General features: G+C 39.4%; 1 long non-coding RNA gene across 1 annotated transcript in view; it reads right to left on the reverse strand.

Moving 5' to 3' along the window:
* The window catches only part of LOC143665237 (uncharacterized), a 36,879-nt gene that overhangs the window by 489 nt on the left and 9,386 nt on the right, over window positions 1-27,004 (reverse strand). Inside the window, exon 2 of the long non-coding RNA XR_013166792.1 lies at window positions 140-529. This is a non-coding gene — a long non-coding RNA (uncharacterized LOC143665237). The remainder of the gene's footprint in view (window positions 1-139; window positions 530-27,004) is intronic.

Below are 27,004 nucleotides of genomic sequence, written 5' to 3' on the forward strand. Positions count from 1 at the left end.
TTTTTTATTTAAAGAATTGGTCTTGAACGAAATATGGAACCTTATCTACCTTACAAGTAATCTTTTCTCTTCTCCCATCTCCTACTGTCTCAGAGTTTCTGAGCTCACTGATAGATGAGTAGTGATTAAAAATTCTCACCGTGCCCGCGGGCTGTGTGCCCTCTCCTTTGTCATTCGGCAGTTGGATATCAAAGCTGTAGCATCTCTGTGCTTTGAAGACTAAGCAGGCTGGACATGCAATTTAGATGAAAAACAATTACTCTCTGTTAGCTTGCTTTTGGCAAGAGTGTATTAAGGCTCATCTCACTGATGGGAAACAAAAGCTGCACTTCATCTTCATGAATTTCAAATGAGAGAGAGGGAGGGGAGGAAACTGAGTTTTCCAGCAGGAGCTTTTCTTCATAACCTTTCTCTGACTAGTTGGTTTCTTTCTTGGTAGAATGCCCTTAGCATCGGCTTGGATGATAATGCATTTTTCTCCCTTGCACAGGATGGTGCAAATGATCACGTGTTACCACTGACTGGGAGGCTGTGCAACACAGAAAAGAAGAGTAAACAGCTGTCATACACTCTGTGACATTTTTTGAACTTTCGAAGGGGAGGGAATTAATGGACACATTGCGCTGATACCTTTTGTTATGAATGTGTTGGTTTTTGAGAAAACAAGTCAACAAAAGGTCTACTTGGAATCATCTATGCTTTAAGTTCGGTTAGATCTTAAGAATAAACCACCTTAACATCAGGGGCCCAGTTTAAATCTTCATTCAGAGAACTACATTGGAGATCAACTGCTGAATAACATGTTGCACGCTTCTTGTGGTGTCACGATGAGTTCTTGACCTTGACCATTGAAGACAGAGTTTACTGAGCCAAATGCGCTGTTGCTGGACGATCTGAAGCTACTCTTAAGAAGCCCGTGCTTGCCGGTAAGACCATCCAGTTAAAGATCGCAAGCGACACATCAAAGGAAGTATTGAAAGGGAATAAAAGTTGCTAGAGCCCAACAGGCATCATGTGTGTCTGTATAAGAAGCGGGACAGGCTTCCTGGGTGTGTGACATGTGCAATCACATAGGGCCCCATGCTGTGAAGGCTCCATGCTTGCTTTAATACTCTTTTTTACTAGCTTGGAATTACTAAAAATTTCTGAACCAGGAGCCCTTCATTCTCAATTTGCACTGGACCCATATATTATGTAGCTGGTCCTAAGGAGAAGAGAGACTTTATTGTGGAGAACAGAGGGTGCAGTGTGTGTTTCTGGGTACATCCTACGGCTGACCATGTCAGAACTTCCAGTTCTGTACTACCACACTGGGGTACAGCTTTGCTAGTGTAAACAGCGGGGCCAAGTGTTCCTTCCCCTGTGGTGTGCGGTGCTGCAGGGAGGGCAGGTGTGGTGAATGGGCTCCTCTCAGTAGGCGGCTCTGAATGCGAGGCAGCACTCCCCAGGTGAGGTCTGTGCCTCTGCACCCATGCACCTCAACCTGTCCCGTTCTTAGATTCAGAGCCAGTACAGTATCTGAGCTCAGTATTACCCAAGGGATTTGAAAAGAAGGTGTGTTTTGTAGACTCACGGCTAACATGGAAAATTTGTGTTTTTTTCTAGTTTTTCAAGTTAGTTTAGGCTAAGAACAGATTTTCATCTCTGGGTGGCATTTTTGGTTTGAAGTTAAATTGCAGTTTTTCCTTATAACCTGTGGTCAAATGCTAGTCCCTAAGCTGGTCAATATTGGAGGTTTAGTAAAATTCTACTGAATTCCCCAACTGCAGTGTATTACATAGGTGGATAAGTGAATAAGTTTCTATAGACTTGACGAGATAAACTGCAGGGTATTTTTGAAAAACAGTAGAGAATAGAGCAAATTAAAAAAATATGTTTTTGTTGACAAGTCTGTACACACACACACACTGTCCATACATGGTATACAATCAGTGACTTACAACATGAACACGTAGTTGTGTATTCATCGCCATGATATTTTTAGAACATTTACATCACTCCAGAAAAAGAAATAAGAAAAAAGAGAAAAAAGAAAAAAACTCATATATCTCATGCTCTTTACCTCTCCCTCTCATTGACCACTGGTATTTCCATCTACCCAAATTATTTTTCTCCTTATCCCCCTATTATTTATTTATTTTTCTATCCATATCCATTACTCACCTGTCCATACCCTGGGTAAAAGGAGCATCAGACACAAGGTTTTCACAATCACACAGTCACATTGTAAAAGCTATGTCATTACACAGTTCTCTCTAAGAATCAAGGCTATTGGAATACAGAAGAGCAAATATTTTGAAGTGAGACAGATCTGGATTTGAATTCTGGCTCTGTCACTTAAGAGCTGCATGATCTTATGAAAGTCATTTTATTTAATTAAAGCTCCGTTTCCTTAACAGCAAAATAGGGATAAAAATATTTATGACCTTTCAGGACTTTTTCAGTATTGTTAGGGGTGGAAGTGTGTCCCCTACGACAGGCATAATCAAGTCCTAACTCCTGTTCCTACGAGTGTGAACCCTTTTGTAAATAAGACTTTTGAAGATATTCTCAGTTAAGGTGTACCCAGACTGAAAGAGTGTGAGTCTTCGTACAACATGACTGAATTCCTTATAAGCAAAGGAAATTGGACATGGAAGGGAAAGCCACAGGGAGGAGCTTGAAGCCAGAAGTCAAGAGGAGCTGGAAGAGAAAGGAGAGCACATTGACATGTGATGGAAAACCAAGGATCCAAGGGTCACAGGCCAGCCAGAAAGGTGCTGACCCCTGGAGTAAGCAAGCCTTCCTGCATAAGAAACCTTGAGCCAATAAGTTCCTGTTGTTGAGCCAACCCATTGGGTGGTATTTGTCGTACGAGTCTGGAAGATAAGATGAGTATTAAATAAAAGAATACAGTGATTAGAAAAGTTCCTGGCACGTGGTCAAAGTTCTTTATAGCTAAATACATTTAGTTATTTAGAGTAACTGGTTATTGTGATGGTTAGATTCTGGAGTCAGCTTGGCAGGTGAAGATGGCCCATTGCCTGGTCAGGCAAGCACTGACCTGACAGTTGTGACAAGGATATTTCAAGGCTGATTGATAAACCAGAAGGCTGGTGTATTAGACCATCAGTCAGTTTATTTCAGCTGTGGCTGATTATATCCGTGATCAACTAAGGTGTACCTCACACAGATGAGACAATCCAATCAGTTGAAAACTTTTAAGAAAGAAGCCAGGGAGCATCTTCAGTCTTACAGTCTGCCCTACAGATTTTGGACTCTTCCATTCCTATGTCTGCATGAGACCATTTTTGTAAATCTCATATTTACAGATCTCTCCTGTTGGTTCTGTTTCTCTAGGAAACCCTAATATAGTTACTACTCTCTAATCCTAATCTTACCACACTCTGATGTGGACTAAACATATTCAAAACCCATATTCATATTAGAGTTCACCCTAAATGCATTTAGGTAAGAAAGGAAAATAAGCAGGAAAGTATAAACTACCTTTAATTTTTATGGCTATTTCTTAATGAAGTATTTCTCCTTTTCCTATGGAAAGCAGTAGCTTCCTCTCTGATGGGCTTAGAATTAGATCTATATGGTGTGTAGATCTAAAGATTTCTGATTTTGAATCTGAAAGCTTCTTTTATATTAAACAGTTTCCCAAATGTCCACATGTAGAGCGTTAACTCCTAATGGAAATTATAAGAATATGTTCTTATTTTTAAAAGCAACAAGAAAGTGATCAAGCTAATCTAAACCCCACAAAAACAAAATAATATTAAAATAGTTTCCATTTATGGAGCATTTTGTTCACCCTTAAATGGTAAACCACAGCAATTACAACTTTACTGCCATGTCTCTCCCTCAAAAAAGTCCCTATTTCATGGTTAACTTCACAGCTGTGAAATTGAAACCTCTGGTTTGCATCATGTGAATGAGATCCTCTGAGTTTTTGGTGGTGTTTTATAAATACAGGGTGTTTATAAATTCTGTTTGCAATTTTTAAATTTAATAACTTGTTGTACATGAATAGAAGCAAACTGCAAACATCTCCTGCAGACCTATTTTATAGAGTTTTTAACACTGTATGATTCAAATATCCAGACTTCACCTAGCCACTATCTTTAGTGATGCATTGTTCATTTTGATTTTCCAAGCCATTGAAAACATTCTCCATTTGGTGCTGAGTGATTTCATGAACTGCATCTGTGAGCACAATCCTGCAATACTCAAAGTGTGTGGTTTTGATGAGGAGGCAGGTTTATGTTAGTCCTATAACAATAGTCTGAGAGGAACAGGTGTGATAAGAGATGGCCATATAATTTATCCAGGTCTGCAGATACATTTTCTTAAAAAGATGTCTTTGTTTCCCATCTGCTAAAAACAAATACCACCCAGTGGGTTGGGTTAAATAACAGTAATTTATTGGCTCATGATTCTGAGGTTAGAAGTCCAAAACTGAGGTGTCAACAAGGCAATGCTTTGTCCTTGGAGACTGGTTTTCTCGAGCTGCCTGCCAGGCAATCCTCAGGTTCCTTGGTTTTTCTGTCTCATAACAATGTCTTCTTTCTTTCCAGGTTCCCTCGACTTCCAGCTTCTGTATTCTCCCTGTTGTCAGATTTCTTTTGCTTATAAAAGACCCCAGTAATGTGGTCCTTACCCCGTAGGGCCAACTAAAAATAACATCCACATGGGTCCCTGGACCAGCTAAGTCCTGAAACCTAGAGGGCCCAGCCTCTCCAGAACATCAGCTAGTTCCATCTCCCTACCCCATGTTAGTGACAGACACTTCCAACATGAGAAAGTTAGAATGGGCACAGCCAAATACTCCTAAGAAGTGGGAGAAAGATCAAAGGTGATGGTAGCGTAATACAGAGAGGTAGATTTTAACAAATGAATGTGAGTGCTGAATCATTATATTGATATTTCTGTTAGTCTCCAGGATCTTAGAGCAGCTGAAGTAAAAACCTAAAATTGTGGAATTGTCATCCATGCCAAACTCTGAAATGTGTTCTACAACTAATTGTTGTGGTGTGCCTTGAAATTTATTGCTTTTTTGTATATATGTTATTTTCCACAAAAAAGGAAAAAAAAAGTCAATTGTGTTGACAAATGCACAGCTATATGATGATATTGTGAACCATTGATTGTATACTTTTGATGATTACATGGTATGTGAATATATGTAATAGAAAATAAATATTTTCAAGAGTGCCTGTCTACAGTGGGTACATCTACCAAGCTGCTTACTAAGACCAAGAACATGTCCAGACTGGGGTTCAAAGCTCAGTCTACCGCAGACATCATGAATAAACCACTAATCATTGGAAATGAAATTATGCAAGAAGAAAGTATAATGAAAAATAGTTAAATATTTCATAATTTAGGGGAAAATTTCATGACATCTCAGATTCAGAAACTACATATGTATGTTACACAAAAGGATGAACTCACTCACACTTTCTTGAGAGCAGATATTGAATAAAAGTGAACATTACTATTAAAATATTTCCATTATTTAAAAAAATTTTCATTATGAAAATTTCAAATTGCATACTTTCGTTAAATCTTCTGATATATACATATTTATATATACCCATCTTTCTAAACATGTACACATGTTTCATATCACTGCATGTAGCTATTTTCTGCCCTCCAAAGCACATATATATATATATTTTAGCTTTTTAAATTGTATATTACAACATATATGCAAAGGAAAAAGGAAAAAGCAATAATTTGCAGAATTACTCTTCAACAAGTAGTTACAGGACAGATCCCAGAGTTTGTTGTGGGCTACCATACAATCCTCTCAGATTTTTCCTTCTAGCTGCTCCAGAATATGGGAGGCTAGAAGGAATAAATATTTTTTTATCATCACAATTGACCTTTTTTTTCTTTTCTATGATAAATAACATATATACAGAAAAGCAATAAATTTCAAAGCACAGCACAACAATTAGTTGTAGAACAGATTTCAGAGTTCAGTATGGGTTACAATTCCACAATAGTTGGTTTTTACTTCCAACTGCTCTAAGATACTAGAGACTAAAAGAAATATCAACTTAATGATTCAGCAATCATGCTCATTTGTTAAACCCTATCTTCTCTGTATAACTCCACCATCACCTTTGATCTTTCTCCCACTTTTTTAGGGGTATTTGGCTGTGCCCATTCTGACTTTTTCATGTTGGAAAGGGCTGCCAATAATGTGGGGTAGGGAGATGAAATTAGCTGATGTTCTGGAGAGGCTAAAGCACGTATATTTTTAAAATGAATAAATCATTTAAATAAGTCAAGTGATTGGTATGCAAAGTGCACTAAGAGGGAGAATCTTCTAATACTTTTAGAAGACATCACCTCTTTCATAGAGTTCTCTTCCTGGAAATTCCTGGTTAAACTAAGAGAAAGGAATTCAAAGTAAATGAAACTTTTAGTAGAAGAGGTCTAATTCCAATACGGTGTTTGCCTGTAGTGGTAGTGGTAGCAACTAAAAGAGCATTTTGCTTTCTGTTCCATATTTCTTCGAACTCTTTTGCTTACTTGTTTTGCTGGCTCTGTTATTTGTGCCAGGGACTTAGATGAGAGCTAGTGTATAATTTCATCACGACTTTTAAGAATACAGCTGTAAGCGACACTGAGGGATTTTCACTCAGGTGGCCGCAGTAGATGAACATTTGGGAGGCACATGATTTAGAAGAAAGAGATCAGCTTCACAGTCAGAAAGATCCAGGTTTTGGTCCTGCCAACATGCTTTAGCACCATGTGACCCTCAGAAAGTGTACCAAATTCTTTGCCTTAGTTTCTTTTCTTTTTCTTTATGCAATCTTTTAATGTGTATATTTATTTATGTTGTCCACTCAAGTGCCTTAGTTTCTAAATCTGAAAAGCTGGATGCTAAGAGTGTAAGTGATGTGCCAAGCACCTGGTAACTAGGTGGAATGACTCAGTAGACAGTGGCTAACAATATTAACTGCAGAAGGTTTGTACAGAACCATCTCGACTTCTTCTGCACACAGTTTGTATAAAGGCAGAGCACCCAAATGCTTATGAAATGTACTTCAACTCCTTTCTATAAAGTGGATTTTGTCGTAATCACAGAAATCCGCATCCTATATAATAAAAGTGTTTTCAACAATAGCCTGCTGACCTCTCTTTGGTTTTGCTTCTAACAGAAATAAATGGATATTTTTAGACCTTGGAATACAGCATGATACTAAATTTGATAGTTATTTTTATTAATCAATATGGACATTGTGTTACTGGGTTTTTTTTTAGGAGAGCAATTTCCACTTTAGAAGAGTATTTCCATACATTTCTTACATTACAAATATGTAGAATGTAGTTATATTTCATTGCTTGCAATCAAGCTTTTGTTTAGCTTAAATGAGTAGAACTTACATTGCTGCTATTCCCAAATGCTGTCCTCTTTTGGGGGGGTAGAAAATTTAGAGAATTTCTCTATCCTTAGAGATTGGAACACAATGTGGCTTTTTTCTTCCCTAAAAGCAGTTCTGAGATCAAACTCCCTTTTAGATTATTCTAAATTTCTACTTAACCAAGAATTTTAATAAGCAGAGATCAAACCTTTCTATATGGATGACACTGCAAGCTATAATTCAACAAAATGGGGTTTTCCAGTCGAACAGAAAAGACAAGGAATTGGTGATCAGAAAATATTGTCAAATGAAAGTCTACCTACGGGCAACACTCACGTTTGCTCAGAATCTCATATGATTATGACATATATTTACTTTTCTATAAATCCTTATCTTCAAAGAGGCTGAATTTTTTTTTTGTATTGATTTTTCCTATTTGATTTTGTTTAATGAAACTAATGTGCAGTTGTTGGGAATAAACATAGAAAGGGATATTGGAAACGTGGCATTTGTCTAATTTCTGGGAAAATAGGCTAATACTTCTGAAAAGAAAATAGATGCAGAAAAATGATATAAAACATAGGCTAGGATAAATGAGAGTCTGAATTCATCTTGAGCTTGAAATCTTAGAACCTCAGAGAGCAGTCACTGGAAATCCAGAAGAGCTATCTGGTTCTGACACATTACATCTTTTAATACAAACCAGATATGGGCTGGTGTTAGTGCTAAGCCCTAGGGTCACTAGAATGAAGCTGACATCAAGTGAAATTCCACCTATTTATCATACTAGCTACATGGGTAACTAAATACTCCGCCACACCCCCAAAATTTCTCCCGACCCCCAACATTTTGACACAATGCAATTACTTGGTTTATGACAGACGGCATTTGTTTGTTTGAAAAGGTTACCACTAAAAGTGCCATCTTCAGATGAAATATGCTCGGATTTGTATTTTAGATGTATTTCACAGCTGCACTTTTATAAATAGGTTGGAAAATAGCTAGATACTGATTTATGCCTGACAACTAGTTTTAGTTGTATTCAGACTTTCTGCAATGAGACTTTGACTCCTTCCCTCGAGTCTTCACAGCTCATGAAAACTCTGAACAGCATTAAAGACAAGAGAGAGAGAAAAAAGTCTTTAATGCAATATGTTCAGACCTCAGTGGATATCTTGCTCCAGATTTTCCAAACTAGTTAGTGAACAATTAATTCAGTTGCTTGGATCTATGTGGTGAGTAATAAAAGGCCTGTTCCGTGCTTAAACTAGAGATGAAAGCTTGCAGGGCAAAATGCTAATATCCGTGGACAATCATGCATGTGGGATGTATCTGTCTTTCCTGTTGGTTGAGAATGTGGATTCTGGAGCCTGCCTGCTTGGCCTTCAAAACGGGGTCTGCAAGGGAATGTTGAGTAAATGACTTCTTTGATTTCAGTTTTGTTATCTGTTTAATATGGCTGATAGTAGCACCTGCTTCATGCATTATTAACATTGAATGAGATAAGACACACGAGCATCTAGTTTGGCTTATCAGGGCATCTGTGATAAATATTAGCTGCTATTACATGTATATGCATATGTATGTATATATAAACAATATGTAGTACAAATAGAAATTGATCAACTTAAAATATATTGTGTTTCTTCTCATATCTTATTACCTCCCCATCATTGATTATATGAAAGTTGCTGCATTACCAAATGTGTGCTGAATATCTTGCAACATTTTAAACTAGGCTTCTACTCAAAGATATAAAGAAAGTATATGTAGCTGGATGCTTTAAAAATGTTTGATTATTCCCCTTCTTCTCATTCTATCCTTAAACATTTTCAAATCTTTTGTAGGTCTAGAGAGTGCTTAAGTTTCTGAAATAATCCATCGAGAGTCTCCCAGATATGTTTCTATAATTGCTAGTGTGTGGGCTGTTCCAGAGGTGATTTCATATGGGTATTAGTGTGAACAAAACACTCAGTAAAGGAAGCAATGTAACATCTTTGTTTTTTCTTCTTATGGGGAAAGTCTTCATTTTTTTTTCCCCAATAACTTTTGCTCCTCCAGAATTTCTTGTAGATTTGAATAAATGATCCTTTTCCATGATTCCTTCCCATGCCAAATGTTTTACCATCATTTCCCCCAAGTTCTTGTGTTTTTTTGTTTGTCAGTCCTTGCTTAGAATATGGTGAAGTGCAAAGAGATGAGTACAGGAAACCCGGGGATTAGTTGCCCTTTCCCCATAAAAATGAAAAATATTCTTGTTCCCTACCCCCCCCCCCCCCCCCCCAATTTTAAGCTTGACTCTTGTTTTAGGCGGTGTGTTTCACTGGACTTTGTGTGTTCAGCAGTGAGCAGTGTCAACTTTTCCTGTCTTAGAATTTTCATTTAAAGATCCAATTACCTCAAGTCCTTTTCTTGAGTGTTGCAGTGGGTCTGCACACTTGATTATTTTCTCTGCTCTAATTTTCATCATTATCACTACTTGAAGTTACTACTCACACACACCTATGCCAGAGAAGCCACATGAAGGGCAGAGACATTCTTCTGCCCTTGCAGGAAGAAATAGCTCACATCATCCAAGAGTTGAGTCTCAAGTGCATAATGAATGTTATGTCCTCATGTTGGGTGGCATTTTACAGACATGTTATTTAATATTTAGTTGTAGGAGCACCAATTACAGTAGCCCAGCTCTTCTGCTTTTCAGGAGGGGCACAGCCTGGAGGAACCAGGAAAGTTCATTACTCAATGAGACTATAGGTTCAATATTACTGATCTTTTCTCTCTGGGTTTGTTCCTTTGTCCCCTCCATGATTGCCAAAAGCTACTCAGTAGATTGTTATATTCTCTTTTTTGACATACTACTGTCAAATCTTTGATAAATTTACAATTCCTTATTCTTGGGATTTAACAATGAGAACACGCGTCATTTTTCCTGAAAATGTTTTAAAGAATCACTCTTTGAACCCCATTGACAGAAGGTGTAACACTGGTATAATAAAGACAACATTAAAATAATAGCATCTACCATTGTCAAGTGTCTGTGCTTGCAATTATTTCATGTATCATATAACTTTTGAGCTGCACAATAGCCCTGCAAGGTAGGTGTTCCTATTTCCACTGTATCAGAGGTAAGTTGAAGCTCAGAGAGTTAAAGATTCTTTTTTAATATGACATACCTACTGAAGAGGGAGGTAAAGGTTCCTTGTGACTAAATTCTCTTTTTCCCTTGCAGAGAAGATTAGCTGCTGAGATGCTCCAGTGTGTTTTGAGTGTCTGGTACATTTGTCTTCCCAGAGGAATTCCTATTGATGGAGATGCTAAAGGAAGTACGAGCATCTGAGAGAGTGCATGAGTTTGTGTTGACCAGACCTTCTGCCTCTCAGCTGGTTAGGGTCATCTGTGAGTGTGCAGTCTTTAGGGGAGGTTGTGAGATGAGCTGCCCAGCAAATAAGGTTTCTTGCTTTCTCCACACTCAGCTCATTACAGGGCCTGGGTAACATTTTGAGAGGGGTGTAGTTGCATGATTTACTTTTCTAAGCCCTCAGGGAACCTCATCCCATACTCACAGCACACCTCAGGGGTATGTTTTGGAGAGTCCGTAATAAGTCATGGGAATTCTAATACATCCAAGATGGAGCGTACAAGGTGAAGACTGGCAACTTAAAATCAATTTCTACCAAGCTGTTATTGAGCCCCAACAGGATATCTGAAGCTCTGTTTCACAAAGGGATGTCCATTAGCTGTTTAGGAGTATACCGCCTGCTCCTGGTGAAACTAACCGCAGGACTGCATTTGTGCACACAAAGCAGTGTGTCCTCTCCCCCAAACACAATCTCTGCCATTTATGATTACACCCTTCTGCACCTCCCAATACCCTCATCAAACAATTACATAGCCATGGAACTATGAGTCCAAATTTGAGTTAGAAGAGTTGTTGATGGAAAATCTAAGGGGGACAAGGTGGCTTCTCTCTGAGTGGTCAGGCATGCTTTAGAAAAGAGATGGAATATGAACTAGATAATAGAGGATAGGTATGATTTGGGTAGACAGAAAGGCAAGGGGTAGTGTATTCGGGAAGAAGAAACATTGAGCAAAGTCTCAGTCTAGAATTGGGACAGTGGGGAGTGTGTTGGGCCCCATAGGTTTTGTGTTGGAGAAGAGAGATGGGGAGGTATAATAGGAAGGGAGGAGCATATGGTGGAAGCCCTTTAAATCTGGCTGAGAAGGTTGGACTTACCTTGCAAGCAGTGGGGAGCTTTGGAACAGATAAATGCATAATCTTTAAAATCTATTGTGTGAGCAACCTTCATTCATTGATGGGCTTCTATGTGCAAGGGATGGTATTATGCTGGGCACTGGGGATGTAAAGATGAAAACAGCATTGTCTATGCCATCAATTATCCTTCATTTTGGTGGAGACAATGGTGTATATATACATAATGTGAAAAATGCTGTAATTGGAATTCCAGAGGCAGGAGCAAAAATTTGACCTGGAAAATAAGGGTAGGTTCAAAGGGAGGGTAGGTTATATTTGAGCTGCTGCTTGGGAAAAAAGGGTCAGGCAGTCCATGGAAAGGGAACAGCTTGAGCAAAGAGCATGACATGGAGCTATGGAAGGCTGACTGGGAATTACTTCAGAGGAAAAGTCCTGGCATGAGGAATAAGTTGGATTGACGTCAGATTATTAAAGACCTTTATAGCCACTTTGAGGAATCTGACATTTACTCTGTGGGAAACAGATATTTTCTTTTTTTAGGGGGTGTGGTGGGGTAGGGGATGAGATCACTTTAGAATCATTCCAGAGAACAGATTGGAGGGGGTAGAAGCTAGTGTTAGAGAAACCAGTTAGGAGGCTGTTAAAATAGATCAGGCCACAGTGAATAACAAAATCCTTTTTTTTTTTTTTAAGAAAAAAGATCAGGCCAGAGATATAGGGCATGGACTAAAGTATGGGTAGTAGAGATTTACTCTGTGAGTGACTGGAGTTTTCAAGACTAATTTGGAGAATGGTGAGCACAAGGACTAGGGTAGAGCACCAGATATGCAAGCTAAACTGTCCTGGAAATAAGCTTGTTTAGAAGAGGCAGTATATAAGATTGGTCACAAGTGCCTCCCATTCCCATATGCATATCCCTCTGTGATATGATTATTTTTTTGGTGTAGGCAGGCACCGGGAATTGAACCCAGGTCTCCAGCATGGCAGGCAAGAACTCTGCCTGCTGAGCTACCATGGGCTGCCCTGTGATATGATTTTGCTGCTCCTTCCATCTGGAGGTAGAATCTATTTCTATAAAGCCTTAGATATGGGTAGGCCTTGTGGCTTATTTTGGCCAAAATAATATGGCAAAATAATTGTAATTCTGGAGCTTCAAGAACTCAGAAAGTCTTACAGTTCATCTCCCATTCATGCTGTGGTGAAGCCTAGGCTGAGAGATCGGGTGGGGAGAGAGGACCAGGTACTCCACCACTCCCAGGCCATCCCACCTGCCAAATGTGGCTCAATGAATGTGTCCAGGTGAGAGAAGCTAAACCATAGACTCATGAAAATTAATAAAGCCTTGTTTTAAGATACTAAGATATTGAGTAGTTTTTAATGAAGTAATAGAAAACTGACACAGATAGTTAAGTTGGGTTCTCAAGGGTGAGAAGACAAAGGAGATGAAGCTTGCCTACAAGGAACAGGTATGCGGACCTGCACTCACTGTTCCTAAAGGCTGCACACCTAAATATCTTACCATCTAATATGCTCAGTTTCATCAGCACTCCCATGCCCCACCCCTGCTTCACTTTCCCTCCCTATGAAAGTTGTAAGCAGAGGACAAATTTTTTTTTTTTTTTTTTTTTTTTTTTTTTTAAAGGAAAGACAGAGAGAAGGAAGGATAGAAGGAAGGAAGGAAGGAAGAAAGGGAAACATCTTTAAACATTTTCTTGTTTTATTGTATTTTGTTTTTCCGTTTTTTGTTACATGGGCTGGGGCCGGGAATCAAACCGAGGTCCTCCGGCATAGCAGGCAAGCACTTTGCCCGCTGAGCCACCGCGGCCCGCCAAGAGGACAAATTTTTATGGCATTTATTTGATACCCACACAGCCTTCTTTCTGTAAGTCTGGTCTGGAATGGGGCTTGGGGCTATGATACTTCACAGCAGAAGAGTTTGGGCAGGGCACATACCTTGCTCTCTGAACTGGGCATTAAGACCTATAGAGGTTTGGGAAATTCTGACTTAGCTATTATCCTCAAATGGCTAGCAGACATCTGAACTGCTGAGAAGGCCAGTTTGACTAATTCTGTGGACCTAGGATGCTGGCCTAATTTGGGGGCCAGTTGGAGGACACACTGGGCAGCCAGCCATTGAAGAGTTGTGTGGAGCCAGCAGCAGTGAATCAGAACCAGAGTTTGGGAAGCCTCCTCCTACATTGGTACAAATGTCTCCTATGATGTAAGTTTCAAACTGGAGAGCCCAAAACTGATGTCATGTCTAAGGGACAACTGAAGGGCAGAAATTAGAGAAAAAGCAAAGAAGTTCAGGTGCTTGGGTAGATGCAGCAACAGAGGAGAAGGTAAAGGACATTATACTGTGGCTATCAAGAGCAATTGCTCTTCCTTAGTGGTGATCAGTTTTCTGGGCATAAATTGAGTGGCTGACTTGGCCTGATATAGGTTCAAAGGCATGCTGTGGAGATGAAAGGAAAGAAATAAAGATAAATTCACATTTGAAACCTTGGGAGAAAGAGTATATGGCAAGAGATTTGAGTTTGGGAATGGTATCGTAGATAGAAATCTTGAGTTTCAGATAGGTTGTATCTGATATGCCCAGAGGGCATCTAGGTCTAGAACTGCAGTCTTGAAGGAATTAGCACATAGGTGATAACTGCCATCATAGAAGTTGATGCAGTCACTCAAGGAAAGTGTATAGAGTGCCGTAACCCAAGATGTAACTTGGTAAACACCAAAGTTTAAGGATTAGGATGAGGGGAAGACAACACAGACGGAGGAAAATAAAGGTCTAAGGGGAGGATGAGTTGAGAGTGTCACCTCAAAAGCCTGAATGGAGGTTCCAGGAGAGCTTGGTTATTAGTGTTAAAAACTAAGATGCTGTTCTAGTTTGCTAGCTGCTGGAATGCAATATACCAGAAGTGGAATGGCTTTTAAAAAGGGGAATTTAATAAGTTTCTAGTTTACAGTTCTAAGGCCAAGAAAATGTCCCAATTAAAACAAGTCTATAGAAATGTCCAATCAGGGAAAGATAACTTGGTTCAAGAAGGCTGATGAAGTTCAGGGTTTCTCTCTCAAGTGAGAAGGCACATGGAGAACACAGTCAGGGCTTCTCTCTTGGCTGGAAGGGCACATGGCGAATACGCTGTCATCTGCTAGCTTTCTCTCCTGGCTTCTGGTTTCATGAACCTCCCTGGGAGGCATTTCCCTTCTTCATCTCCAAAGGTCGCAGGCTGGTGGACTCTGCTTCTTGTGGCTATGTGGTTCTGCTCTGCTCTCTCTGAATCACTTTCATTCTCCAAAATGTTTCCTCTTTTATAGGACTTCAGAAACTAATCAAGACCACCCAAATGGGTGGAGACATGCCTCCAGTTAATCCAGTTTAACAACCATTCTTGATTAAATCACATCATCCAGGGAGATGATCCAATCACAGTTTCAAACATACATATTGAACAGAGACCATTCTGCCCTTATGAAATGGGATTTTGACCAAAACATGACTTTTCTAAGGGGCATACTTCCTTTCAGCCCAGTACAGATGCCAAAGGGCAAGGATGGGATTTCCACGGTTGGTTTGGGCAAGTAGAAGGACGTGGGTAGTTTCAGTGGGGAGAACTTTGGTAGAGGAGGGTAGTGGGAATAGAAGTCAGTATGCAATGGGTTGGTTGAAGAGTGGTAGGGAGTTGAGGAAATGAGATGTAGAATGAAGACTATACTCCCAAAATGTAGGATGGCAAAGGAAAAAGAGGTAGTTATGGTGGTAGCTGGAGGGGGCCATGTGTTTATGAGAATAGGTTATTATAATTGTTATTAGACTAAGAAGAAAAGAAAGCGTGTTTTACATTAGTGTGAAAGACTTAATGAGAGGGACAGTTCAATAAAACAGCCATAGGAATAATCAGTGGAACAAGTTGTTTTGGAAATGATGGCTTAGAAGGATTGATCTGGCAGTGGCATGCAGGCTGGACTGAGGTTTGGAAGTTACAAGAAATCAGAAGGTTTTGCAGGCAGCAGTTGAGATTCAAGGGACTGCAGCCTGAAGAGAAGTGGAAATAAAGGGTAGGAATATTTAGCAATGAAGCTTTAGGAAAAGAAAGACAGGACTTAGTATTTCGTTAAAGCTGAGAGGAAAAATAACATCAAAGAAGTCCCCAAGTTTGACTTGGTTGCTCTGATGCATTTAATATACTGGAGCCATGTCTGCCACACTCCCGGAAACACTCCAGGCTCACTGAAACGCTTGCCCAGCTTTTGTGACGGTGACCCTGAAGAAGCTTTCTCTGAACTCTGTCCTTTTGTATTAGGATCAGTATTATGTGATCTCCCCAAACTAATTGCTCTGATGACTGTGCATGTCTTCTGTCATCTTTCCTCCCACAAATGTGCAGCCATTGAAAACAGGCTGAGCCATTAGGGGAAGAAAGAGACACAAAGGCCACGTCTGCAGGGGCTAAATAGCCTGTCAGGATAAGAGCCTCGAGCCGCCGCACAGCGTACCTGCTCACATAATCATTTTGTTGTCAGGGCTGTATTTTCGCTTTCTTCCTTTTGCTCCTGCTTCAAACTTATTTTTGGAGCATTTTTAGTGACCTTGGACATGAAATGAAATGGTGATGCCACTTCTCAAAGGAAATGAGTTTAAGAGGCTGGTTCAGGAGAGAGAATCATCAGTCAGAGTTTCCCAAGGGCTTAACCTCCATCCGTTTTTCAAAGAGAAAAGCTGCTTCCTTCTGTGCACACAGAAAGCTCTCCTTCAGGGTCCTTTCTCGCTCCTCTCCCCACTGCCTTCCTGCACACCGGTAGAGGTGTTTTTTCTTTTTTTAATCTCTGGAGTCTGTGGTGTGGATACTCCAACTCTAGTGCAATAATGTGGTAACTTTTTTTCTTTTTCCCTCTGTACTTCCCTGCCACGTCACCAATTTGCATCATCTCGTTGCTGTAGTGAAAAACAAAAATGAAGAAATGCATACACAAAATGCTAGCTCAATTGTTGCCCACAACTTTGGGGCATGTTTGAAACATCTTAGTTTTTATAGCAGAATATGAATGTTGCATGTAGTTTGATGGTGATAGTAATTTCTTCCTTTGTTACATAGGGAAGGGCCAGAGTGCAGGGCAGGGGAACAGATTTAGGTGATTGTGCTTTTTGATGATGGAGCTGTGCAATCCGCCCCCCTCCGACGTGCATGCACACCAACCGTCCGTGGATAGAGAACCAGTGCTTTGTTGCCTGTGATTTTGAATCTTATTTTATGGGTGTTTGAAGCTCTTCCTAAATGGTTATTCAGGCTAGCACTGAAAAGAAATAAGAATAAGACTGGGTTGTACAGGATAAAGACAGTGTAGATGCTGGTGATGCTGGAAAGTACAGGAGAAGGAGGCTGAATGATGGGACATAGAGCTGTGATTAAGTGGTGCCACGTGGCCCGAGGCAGAGACCACAAGGAGGGACAGGGCTGATTTGAGTGCCCAGAAGCTGAGTAGAGTATAAGAAGACTTGTTTTAGCTAGCGGTCTGTCTTTACGTGGATACTTTGCTCTACCTGCTCTAGATAAGCTCCTTTGCAGCCCACTCAGAGGTAGTTTAGGGGCCTGACTTGGGCCCCTAAATTTAACTCACCCGGTCTATGGATGCTCAATGAAGATGCTTTCCTGTAGTGCCCCCAGGAAAACTAAAGGACCTCTGAACTCCTTGTGGGTGATGCAAAGGAGCCTCAGGGCCTGCAGTTAGAGTGTTCTAAGCCATGTCTCTGGGCCGTGGATACCACTGTTACATCCTGGAAACACACACATACAGTGTGTGTCTCTATCACACTGTGCCTACTCCTGCAATATCTCTTCTTTAGATCTGGGTGTCTTACCCTGTTCAAGGGTCATCTTTTCTGGCAGAATTACTGTTGCTTCCTCTCTGTTTCCATCTTAGCTTATCCTTTCCTTATTATAGTAGGTAAAAGAAGGCTCTGGGCTAAAGTGCAGGACTGGGTATTATCTTTGCACAAGCAGTGCCTAAATGCAGAACCAGGCACACAGCCGGAATGCAGGGGATGGTGCTGAGATTGTTATCATGTTATCACTGCTCCTCACATCTCACTTTGTTACCATGGACCTCTGTACCACTTCTCCTCACCTTGCTGATTTCACCTTCCCTGCACCCTTTCACAGACCCAACATTTCAGCTCCATGAGACTCCTCCTGCTCTCCAAATATGCAGTGCTAACACCTGCTGCCCTCATGAAACATGCCCCCAACCTAACCCTTCCCCCTGCCTCTTCAAAACCATATCCATTCTCAGGTTCCAGTCCAGACCCCAATGGCTGTCCTTTGCACTTCTCCCTTATACTTTTCTTTGCACAGGGCAGTGTTCCAATTGTGCCCCTTGCCCCACAGTGAACTGCAGGGTCTGGTTCAATCTAGAGCTTCAATGTCATCTGACCTTACTGTCCACCTTCCTTATGGTGCTCAAGCCTTCCCATTCTTCCTTCTACTCTCTGGACTCTCCACCCGCTGGGCCTTTGCACATGTTACTCTGTCTAACTGGAAAGTTCATCCATGAGATCTTTGCATGGCCTATTTTTCTCATCTCTCAGAGCTCAGCTCAAAGGCCACCTCCTCGGAGAGTCTCCCTTAATCAAACCATATAAAGTCACCTCACCCCCAGCCATTACAAATTCATCTATTTTAATTTCTTCACAGAATTTGTCTGTCTCTGGAGCTGGCTTTTTTATTTTACTGATTGCCTTGTTCATTATCTTCCTTACTAACTGAAAACTTATGAGGTTTCTGTTTTGTGCATTGGTGGATCCCCAGCAAAGAACGGGGGCCTGGAAATGAGAGGCTCTTCCCCAAGGTTACTAGGTGGCATGGCCCCTGGAATTCCTGTAAGAAGTCTCAGCACCTTCAGTGTTTCTGCCAAATCTGGAGAGAAGATGCCAATCTAGATTTACATTGATTTGGAAAAATGAAAAAATTATTGTTTTTTTTTTGGTGTTAAAAATTTCCTTGGATTTAAGGAAAGTTGAAAACCACCTAGAAAAGTACATAGCACATAGTAGGTACTCAGTAAATGCTGTTTGACAAATTAGGGAGTCTCTATAGCCTTCAAGACCTATATAATTAATGCTGGCTATTAGCCTTCATAAATATAATAAATAAAAGTTATTTCTATTTTCAAAATTTAGATATTAGAAAATATAGCACCCCTACCCTTATTGTCCACCTTAAATATAATTTATTTTTTGTATACTGTGTGGCAGGGGTCACATTTCATTCTTTTTCCATGTGAGTACCTCCTTACTGCAGCACCATTTGTTGAAATTTTTTGTTTGTTTGTTTGCTTATTGTTTGTTTGGGAAGTGCATGGACCAGAAGTCGACTATCTGGCATAGCAGGTGAGAATTCTACAACTGAACTACCCTCGCACCCCTTAAATACTAATTTTATTGATGATTTGATTCCTAAACCCTCACACATAAGAAAATAATTTGCTTCTCCTGGTGTACAATCTCTTTAATATGCATAGTAGAATGTATGGCATTCTATTGAAATGATTTACTTTTATGACTGTTAATCTTCACCCCGGTATGTTTTGCTCACATTTCACTCTGCACTTCTCTTTTATAACAGACATCACTTCTTACAATTGTTTAACTTATCTCTTTTCATGGCCTCTAAGTAAGCTTCATTGTATATGTTGTATGTCTTTATAACAATCAATGAGCTAATTCCATTTTTCTGTTTACTATTTCTTTTTGGTCCAAATTTTTGGTGTATGATTCATACTCTGTTAGAGCATGCAACATACAGTAGTATTCTACCCTCACACCCATCTTTGTTTTAGTCTTAGATGTACAATTAAGTATATTAAATGTTCACTATCAGTTGTTTAGCCAAAGCTTCCCCAGTCATCTCTTGGTTGGATTAAATTAGTCATCTAGCAGACTTCCCAAGATGAGCTCTAAATACAGTATTTCCTCAATTCTTATGTGTTTAATACTGTTTTTCTCTAGCCTTGATCTTTGAAGAACAGCTTTGACAGGATATGAAATCTTTGACTTAAATTCTCTTTGAGTTTCTTAAAAATGCTGCTTCTTTTCCACCTTGTTTTCATATGTTGTTTTGGAAGAATCTGTTACTCCTTTAATTTTCTTGTCCTTGTAAGTTATTTGTTCTTTCTGCCTAGGGGCTGTGAGGATTTTCCTTTATCTTTAAAGTCTAATGGTTTTATTGGAATATTTTGGTATTGATATTTTGTGCCAATTTTTCCAGGCCTTTACAATATGTAGATTCAGGACTTCTTTTACTTCCAGAAGGATTCCTTGGATTTTGATTACAACTATTAGTTCTATTCTGTTGTTTTGGTTTCCTTCTTCAGAGGCTCTGACTATCTCTACCTTAGATTTTGTTGCCTATGCTCCATTACGACTACTTTCCCTAGCTCATCTTTATTTCCTCATTTCCATTCTTTTGGTTGTCTGACTGCCTTCCTACAGTGTTCCTTATTAAATTTTCATTTGAATCTATTTTCCTTTGGGAATATTGTAACTTAGTCGTCACTTCTGATATTCTTTTGCTTTTTATTTTTCCTTTCTTTTCTATAATAAATTCAATCAACTCTTGTTTAATTTCTCTACTTTTGGGGGAATCTATTTCTATTTTAATTCTATCATTCCTGATTCAAGTTATTTTTTTCATAGCCCCAAATGCATTATTTAATTTGGTTTTGAAAGCTGTGCTATGTTTTTCTTCTGTTTAATGGTTGTTTTTTTGAGAGAATTTTCAGCAGTTGAAGTGCTGTCACTCATTTTATCTTTTCTTTTTATGAGCTGTTCCTCTGTTGATGATCAAAGCACATCTTGCTTATGTTTATGCATCTCGTGGACAGGATTGTTGATGAGATTTCTAGTTCAAGAGTGCCCTATCTGTCCACTGTAGTTGTTCTAGTTTGCTAGCTGCCAGAATGCAACACACCAGAGATGGATTGGCTTTTAATAAAAGGGGATTTATTTTGTTGGTTCTTCAGAGGAAAGGCAGCTAACTTTCCACTGAGGTTCTTTCTTATGTGGAAGGCACAAGATGGTCTCTGCTGGTCTTCTCTCCAGGCCCCTGGGTTCCAACAACTTTCCCCGGGGTGAGTTCTTTCTGCATCTCCAAGGGCCTGGGCTGAGCTGCGAGTGCTGAGATGAGGAATGCCAAGCTGCTAGACTGTGCTACATTGCGTTCTCTCATTTAAGCACAAGCCAATTAAGTTAAACGTCACTCATTGCAGCAGACACGCCTCCTAGCCGACTGCAGATGTAATTAGCAACAGATGAGATTCACCTACCATTGACTCATGTCCACAGCAACAGAACTAGGTGCTTTCACCTGGCCAAGTTGACAACTAAATCTAACTACCACAGTAGTGAAGGGCAGTTTCTCTAAAGAATGGCTTGTTTTTTGTTTGAGGGGGAGGGTAGTTGACATGGTGAGGTTCATGTGTCAACTTGGCCAGGTGGTGGTGCCCGTTTCTGGTTGGGCAAGTGCTGGCCTGTCTGTTGCTATGAGAACATTTCATAGAATTAAATCATGATCACGTCAGCTACATCCACAGCTGATTCCATTTGTCATCAGCTAAGGGAAGTATCTTCTGCAATGAGTGATGCTCAGTCTAATCATTGGAAGGCTTTTAAGCAGGATTCTGAAGAGACAGCTTCTTCCTGCTTCAGCAGCACGTCTGCCCTGTAGAGTTCGTTCAGACCCTTCATTGGAGTCGCTAGCTTCGCAGCCTGCCCTACGAATTTTGGACACTTCCATTCCTATGGTTGTCCAGCTCTCCTGAGAGTTCATTGAGGAACTTCATCGGAGTTGCCAGCTTGCGGCCTGCCCTACAGACCTTGGAATCTACATTCCCACAGTTACATGAGACACTTTTATAAATTTTTTATCTATGAATATTTCCTGCTGATTCTGTTTCTCTAGAGAACTCTATCTAATAGAGTAGTGGAGGGGTAGTGTGTTTCTGTCTTCTTTTCTCTAATAGCTGCAATTTTCACATTTCAGTGGGCATTTGACATTGCCTGGAGACGTTTGGATTGTTACAGCTATGGTGGGTGTTTACATACAGCATCTAGTGAGTAGGGGGGCCAGAGATGCTGTTAAACATTCTACAGGATGCTAGGCAGCTCCCTCCACTAACAAAGAATCAGCTGGTCCAAAATGTGGCTAGTGCTGAGGTTGAGAAAACCTGCCTCAGGGGACCCTAAATTTCCCCATTTCCCCTTATTTCTCACTTTATCACTTAGATACCAAATAATACTTCTTTTTTTCTATTTTAATTTTTCTTCCAGTGTGATGACCTTCTGAGGTCTCTACCACAAATCTCATGCATTTGTTATAAATCCCTTCTCTATATTCAGAGCTCTGATGTTACAGGATTCTTTTAATGTATTTTCATACTTAGGGGGAGCTGTCCCTTATTGGGGGTGATTTTAGGTTAATCTTGTACAATTTCCCCTTCCTTTTCTCCTCCACACAGGTGTTCTTAATCCACCAGCTTTCCAAAAATGCTGGAGGCAGGAGTTTGGGAGAGAGCTTTGCTGGAAACTGGTATTTAGTTTTCAACTTATAAGTAATTTGATGTCTGCAGCATTCTTTGTCTTCCAGTTATGCTGAAGCCATGGGGTTTGTCGGATCTCATATGTTCTTTGGATAGCTCTGTATGAGTTTTGGAGGATGTGTGGAGAGATTTAGATTGAAGTAGCTGACATTATTTTGGCTATCCAGAAGTCCACAATTCCCTTTTTAATTTTTTCTTTTACTCAGAGATAAAAGCAGATTTTAAAGTTCCCAAGCAATTAACATTTTTTTTTCTGTTATTGATTTCTAACTTATTTGCACTGTAGTTAGAGAATATGATCTGTATATTGGCAATTCTTGGAAATTTGCTAAGTCTGTATATGACCCAGGGCATAGTTGGCTTGGTAAGTGGAATATATGTTATTGAATTTAAAGTTCTTTTCTTTTCTTTTTTTTTGGGTACATAGTCCAGGAATTGAGTCTGGGTCTCCCGCATGGAAGGCAAGCATTCTACTAGTGAATTCAAACTTTTTCTTTAGTCAATGTCATCTTCAATTGGAGGACTTAAAGGAAAAAAAAATTATTATTCAAAATTGCAAAGTTGGTGTATGGTCTGGGAATCGAACCTGGATCTCATGCATGGAAAATGAGCATTCTACTACTGAAGCACCTGTGCACCCATCTGATTGACTTTTAATGTCTTGAAATGGTACATACATTCTTTACTTGTAGGATGCACTATCCCCCAGTGATTTACAGGAATTAAAAATTATCAGCTGGCTCTTAAATTTACTACCCTTGATAAATTTCAGATAAAAGAGTGGACCGCACAGTTGTTTGCTGAAGGACAGAAGCCAAATTACTTACCTCATTAAAAAAACACATTTTTTTTTTTTTGGTGAATTCATAGACATAAATATCTCTCTTGGAAAAAATTAATTAATTTAAAAGTTTTCTAACTTTGGAAGTAGCAACATTGGAAAAGCTGAGGTGTGCCAGGTGAAGGAACCTTACTTGTGCTTCATAGTTCAGATATGCTAATATTATACCTATTGAACATATTTGATTTGTGAAATAAATTATTCTTCCTTTCACATGTTATGTGAAAGATGCGTCATCTTAAAGTTGATATGAAATTTTTTTCATTCAAATAATGTGTATAATTTGCATCTCAAATTTATGAGACATGGATGTTCAAGTACACATATGTCAAGGCCCTCTGTGATAAGACAAAAGCAGCTCAAGTGAGAGGATGGAATTAATCATTTTGAAAGATTTTTTAAGAAGCTTAAACAAATGTATAGTTAGTTTGTCATGTTGACTCTAAGTGAAACTTGAATTTACTTTTCAATTATAATTTTTGAGTGGGGTATTTTAGAAAAGAAGTTTATTTTTTTAAAATAGAAACTTCAGATTTTCAGAAAATTCCTTCTTCCCTTTGATATTCTAAGAAGACAATTGCTTTCCAAAGCATTAAGAACCAGGTTCTTTTTCGAATAGCTTCTTTTTTTCAACAGCAAGCTCCAAATGTTTCAGCCAAGTTCATTTTTCAATAGATAGATCTCTCTATGAGAATAGTTGAGAAACTGTTTCCCCTCACTCCCTTCTATTCTTTCCCTCCCTCTCCCTCTCTTCATCCTATTCATGTGGTGTGTGTACACAAAAGAATAATCATGATAAAAACTATGTTAAAAAAACCTATAAGAACACTAATAAATGTGTTAATTTATTTTGTGTAGCCAGAATGAGGGTAATGGAGCTGCTCTACAATGGACAGTTATTATGTGATATTGCTAAAATTCATTATCTGTGGGATGTTTCCTATATTGCAGATAGATTTACTATGAGCTGATCCCACATAGGCAGGCATGTGGAGAAAATGTAGCAGCAATTTAGAAAGGAAAATGGCCTGGGATGATAGCCCAGCTGGAAATAAAGTTGTTCCTGTGTGGAAGATCTGTGCAGTCAAAAGGATTTAGCAGCCAGATTATCAAGGTAATAGCTGGAGGGTTTAATCACTGGCCTGACCATTCCTTCTGCTGGGGTGATTTAGTGATAATGTAATCCCTTCGATGAGGTAGGTTTGAATTCCACAACTCTACATTAGCTAGGCAAATTCAAGACTCAGTGTTCAGGATAAAAGTGTGTGATGTACTAAGTGCTTTAAGGTTCACGGATGGTGGGCAGCAGGCAAAAAATAACTATGGAAAAATTTACTCTTGTCAGTTGTAGGTCTTGAAATTCTAGGATATTTCTCTGGAGTGCTTTATTTTCAATAAAACTTTCTAATGAACTTGAAATCTCCAGGGCCTTTGTATTAAAGATGTTACATACGCTAGACGGTTTTGAAGTACAATTTATAGTCACCTGTATATTAGAAGCTTAAATTATTTTTTAACCTCGATGTGGCATGGAAGAATGGAATGGCTTTTGAACTTGGAGTCATGCAATGTATTTGCCAGACCTGAGCCTGCTACTTCAGGTTCTCTGGACTGGGGCAAATCTGCTTAGTTTTTTGTCTATAAATGGCACCGGCTCCTATTTTCTCTAGGGGAGACTGTGAGAATCAAATAATATACTCTTCTTAAGAGAGTTTTATAAAAACATCAATACACAGAAGGGAAACTTTCCTCCCCCCATTTTCCTTTATTATTTCATTTTGTCTTTTCATTCTCACTTTAATGAGTTTGATGACTGATTTGGATGATTTGTGTCATTTGATGCAGTTGCATCATGAATCCAAGCCATCTTAATTCCTGTTTTAGAAGTCCACGTAACTCATTTTAAAACAAGCTACTACTATGATTATCATCTACATCTTAAAAATTCTAGAGTCTGTTATTTCAGCTCTTGGAAATATTCAGAAGAATGTTTTCTTCTAATGGTGATGTAATAACATTGTTATATTTGATTTATATGCGAATAGCTTATATTTTGCCTTTAAACTAAAAGTATTCAGAGTCTAATTCATGTGCACTATATATGCTAATGTGAGAAAAAGAAAAAGGACACCACTTCTGTGATTTGCTCAGAACTGGGGAAGATATATATTTTGCTATTGCCTCCCTACTCTTCTATACTTTTTGTAGTGGATGAAGTGTTGTCTAAGAATTTTATCTGGGTAGGCTAAAGAAAATTATAATTTCAAAGTTCTCTCTGGTTCTCCCCCTGGTAAGAATGGAAATCCAGGATAGATGGCTAAATTATTTAGCAAAACATTTCAGAGACTTTTTTAGGTTTTGAGAGTCAAGTCCTTCTTTCTCTCTTACCTTGATCTTAGCTGGAAGGAGAGGCTTGACAGAAAAAGGCTAAAATACTCTGTGAAATTTTAGTGTTCTCCCATTGGGGTGGGATAAGGTATGTGGGGTCCATGGAGCCACAGAAGAGAAATGGGAAGATAATCCGAGGAAGATAATCCCCGATGAGAGCCAACAACTTGGTATTCAGATGAGATCTATGGAGAAGAGCAGCCAGGCAGAAATTCACATGAGCAGGAAGAGCCAAATAAGCTTTGAGATGCTTTTTTTTAAATGCTGTGCTGTAATCGCCCTTTCTTACTCCCCAACCCTCAGGAAGAATCTGTTAAATCTAACAGTGGTGCTTAAGGAAGTGAGGAGAGGGGAATTGTTATTACATGGGGCTGAGGGTTGGATTTCCTATGGTTTAGGGGTGGGGGCTTGGATATTAAATGGGATAGTAAAGAAAAGTAAAAACCAGAAGACTGAACTAGGGGACATCCAGATATAGCAGTGTTAGGAAAAACTGTGAAAGACTTAGAAATGAGAAAGACTCACAAAGTTACTGAGCCACCTAGAGGTTCGTGTTCATAATAAAGCAAATGGTCTCTGCTCAGGAGACGCAAATGAATTTCAACAGGTAGGTAGTGATGCAGTTGATATTCTTTTCTTCCTCAGATGATTTCAAACATTACATCTTACTGCCATAGGATATTGACCAGTTTTCTATCTATTAGCAAATTGATTTCAACATACCTGATTGCCTATAGTGTCTTTTGAAAAACCCATTTTAACATTTTCCTGATTCCCTCATTAATTGATGAGTTAAATAAAGTGATTTTGAGCTTGTATGAGAGTCAGTATTTTACCTTTTTAAAAACTATCCTTTAAAACAATCTTTCATGGGGCTGATGTCTAACAAACTGCTCCTTCCGATGGCTGCATCCCTGACTGCCTCTTTTCTAACTTCTTTAGTATCATGTTCCTCTTCCTCATAGAAGACATTGTATAATTACTGCTTTTAATCCTCACTCATGAATTAGTTGGTGCTCACTGACTATATCCCCACTGTCATGGTTAGGCTCATGTGTCAGCTTGGCCAGGTGTGGTGCCCATTTGTCTGGTTAGACAAGCGCTGGCCTGTCTGTTGTTAAGATGGCATTTCATGGACTTGAATCATGATCATGTTGGCTGCATCCACAGCTAATTGCATTTGTAATTAGCTAAGGGGAGTGTCTTCTGCAATGAATGATGCTTAATCTAATCACCAGAAGGTGGTGATTAAGGTGATTAAAGAGGATTCAGAAGAGACAGTCACTCTTCCTGCTCCAGCCAGTGAGCCTCTCCTAGAGAATTCATTGAGGACCTTCTTCAGAATTGCCAGCTTGCGGCCTGCCCTACAGACCTTGGACTCTACATTCCCATGGTTATGTGAGACACTTTTATAAATTTTATATTTATGAATCTCTCCTGCTGACTCTGCTTCTCTAGAGAATCCTAGCTAATACAGCTTGGTACTGGGAGTGGTTCTTAAGAAACAGAATCTTAAGAATGGGTTTTTATTATGGGTTTTCTACTCTGACTGGCCTCAAAGGACTCTGTTTCCTGTAATCAGAATGTGACTAGAAATCCATGGGG

This window comes from Tamandua tetradactyla, chromosome 21 (assembly GCF_023851605.1).
Source record: "Tamandua tetradactyla isolate mTamTet1 chromosome 21, mTamTet1.pri, whole genome shotgun sequence".
NCBI classification, from domain to species: Eukaryota; Metazoa; Chordata; class Mammalia; order Pilosa; family Myrmecophagidae; genus Tamandua; species Tamandua tetradactyla.